The 3,034-nt window shown below is 39.5% G+C and overlaps 1 pseudogene; it reads left to right on the top strand.

The window, feature by feature from the left end:
* On the top strand, positions 1–2,408 carry LOC134586268 (putative tyrosine carboxypeptidase MATCAP2; annotated as a pseudogene).
* Positions 2,409–3,034: the final 626 nt, after the last annotated feature.

The following is a 3,034-nucleotide window of genomic DNA, read 5'->3' as shown; positions in this document are numbered from 1 at the left end:
ATGTACAACTTTAATGTCATTGCTGTACCGGCCCTACATTGTGTATCATTTGTATATTTCACTTTCTCCATTCTGTAACCCAACTTGTATGCCTTAATAAAAGAAAGATTGACAATACTTTAACGGGCATTAAAAGTGAATGGAATTGAAATGAGTATAGTGATCTAAACTGGCAATGTATATAATGTCAATTCAATGCCATGAAAAGGATCAAATCAAGTTATATCACTGACTTAAAATCGATTGTCCTGATTGGCTGCAGCCAGTGTCCTGCTCTGACATAATGACATTCAGCATCACCAGCACAAAACTCCTAGCTTTGTCACTGTGACAAACTATAGCTGGAGTTTGAACCTTTCAGGAGTTATGCGATAAATGTCAAGAAAGCTCTGGACCTAGTGTGCAGGAAGTCACTGCATGTGTACTAAGGGACAGTGATCTTTTAGGTACCAGAGCCTATAACGTGTTGCAAAGAAAAGGGGCTTCCATACTCAACAAGTTTTGTGAAGAAATTAGCTGTTACTTCAAACACAATGGAAGCATACTTGTCTGTATCAGGGACCAGCATGAGGCTGACAAACAGACCTGTTTGTACCTACTTCCGGCACAAGGAATCCAAGCATTAATAGCCCAAAGACAACTTAAGACACTGAGAGACAGAAAGTGTTGACAAATGACAACCACAGCAAAAACTGTTTCTGGAAGAAATCTTTCCTGCCCAGCTTGACTCGAGGCCTGCTGGCCTCCAAACCAAAAACAGAGTCTGGTAGAAATCTTTCCTAACTAGATCAACTCAAGGTCAACTGCCTCTGGCTTCCACACCACCAAATAACGATTCTGGGAAGAGATCTTTCTTAACTAGCTCAACTCAAAGTCAAGAGCTGCTGGCCTCCACTCCTGTAATGAAAGAATATATTGCTATAAAGGAGCGTTGTTGGCTAAAAAAAAAAAAAAATAAGGCCTTGAAATGTGGATCAAGAGAAGAAAAGGTTTTTGAAATCAGATTTTAGGTACAACCCTCACTTTGCCTATGTTAAACCTCCTCCACCCTCTGCCTTAGCCCAGTCCAGCCATTAATATTAAAAAGAAGACACTTCAGAAATATGGAAGTTATGGGGGGCAGCCTGCTACCGAAGTGGCAGATCTATAAGGAGATACGTAATTACATGGAGAAAGAAGGGGGCATAGGAGAGATTGCTGTTAAATGAACACCATAGTCACCTAAATTACTTTAGCTAAATAAAGCAGTTTTAGTGTATAGATCATTCCCCTGCAATTTCACTGCTCAATTCACTGTCATTTAGGAGTTAAATCACTTTGTTTCTGTTTATGCAGCCCTAGCCACACCTCCCCTGGCTATGATTGACAGAGTCTGCATGAAAAAAAAACTGGTTTCACTTTCAAACAGATGTAATTTACCTTAAATAATTGTATCTCAATCTCTAAATTTAACTTTAATCACATACAGGAGGCTCTTGCAGGGTCTAGCAAGCTATTAACATAGCAGGGGATAAGGAAATCTTAATTAAACAGAACAATAAAGAAAGCCTAAATAGGGCTCTCTTTACAGGAAGTGTTTATGGAAGGCTGTGCAAGTCACATGCAGGGAGGTGTGACTAGGGTTCATAAACAAAGGGATTTAACTAAATGAGTATTGGGCAGTGCGGCTGCAGGGGCATGTTCTATACACCAAAACTGCTTCATTAAGCTAAAGTTGTTCAGGTGACTATAGTGTCCCTTTAATCTCACTGAGGATATACTCACACAAGAATCTCTTGTGAATGTAAAAGGGCATCCAAAATGGCAATTCATTTGTCTATGGCATGAGAACACTGGCTAAAAGGCAAACTGAGACATGAAAAAGGGAACTCATTATTTTCAAAAAAATCTATAACAATGAGCAGCAATGGAGAAATAGCAACCAGAAAAACAAACAGTAGAAGGATTGGCAACCATCCATGCCCTTTTATTTGAAACAAATCCTTCTTTGGGCGAAATTCCCCTACTCTACTATGCTGTCCCCCAAACAAGCTCTATGTCCTTCTCTGAACTCTTTAAGGATTTAAAAAAAATATGTTAAAGATCCAGACACAAGGGGGTATTATTGTTTGCGGGCAAAAATGGGCCTGACTGACACATCCAAGCCAGGCTGTTACAATAAAGATCAGGTATACCTTGAAGGCGTTCTCCATCTTCTAAGGCACAGGTATGTAATAGATTTCCAGCTCCTAATGGCAATGGGAAAGGTTTCTTATGAAGATGTTGACCATCTTAAAAGCATTGCAAGGCGTATGAATCCAAGGATCTCAGAGTTTCTACAAGAAAGGAAGCAGTATATGGAATGTCTGGAGAACATAATGAAATTCAATCATCTAACAGACGACAAACTACAAAAACGTATTAATTGAGATGAGAGTGTTAGACCATCAGTCACAACGTGTAGCATGAGGCAAGTATCACACAAAAGTTAAATACATGTTGTTTGTGTTGGTTTTGGTTTTTGTGAGAAATTGTATAATTCTGCTGCTTTACATCTAGGAGATGTTTCAATGCTAAGCAATATATGTGTGAAATGCAATCTTGTTCTTTTCTGTTGTTTTTTTTGCAATAGGTATAGATTACTCACAAAAGTGCAAGGAGAACAATGCACGCAAACAGAGTTTTGAAATGCATATAATGCCTGGATAAAGGTCTATAGCTCAGAACAATAGAAGGAGAAGAGCTGAGAGGGAAAACAGTGAGAGAGGAAAATGAGTATTCATGAGCTGTCAGTGACAGATACAGTCTTCCGCGCATCTTCACACCAACCCGCAACTTGGGGTCTTATCACAATCCCATGACTTCCAGGACCTGGCTGTCTGTCATAAGTCATGGAATCCTTCCCTACCAGTCCATTTTCATGGCTACTTGGGAAGTGTATTCCCTACTTGCTCCTCTACTTCCAGTTGCATCTTTTCTTTTAAAATGATTGTTTAATGTGTCTACTCTCCATTTCTGGTTTTGTACCCCCCTGCTTTTCTGTATTGTATTTGAC

Source organism: Pelobates fuscus, chromosome 2, assembly GCF_036172605.1.
Source record: "Pelobates fuscus isolate aPelFus1 chromosome 2, aPelFus1.pri, whole genome shotgun sequence".
Lineage (NCBI taxonomy): Eukaryota > Metazoa > Chordata > Amphibia > Anura > Pelobatidae > Pelobates > Pelobates fuscus.
The sequence above is the reverse complement of the archived record's forward strand: the minus strand, read 5'-3'. Positions and strand labels throughout refer to the sequence as shown.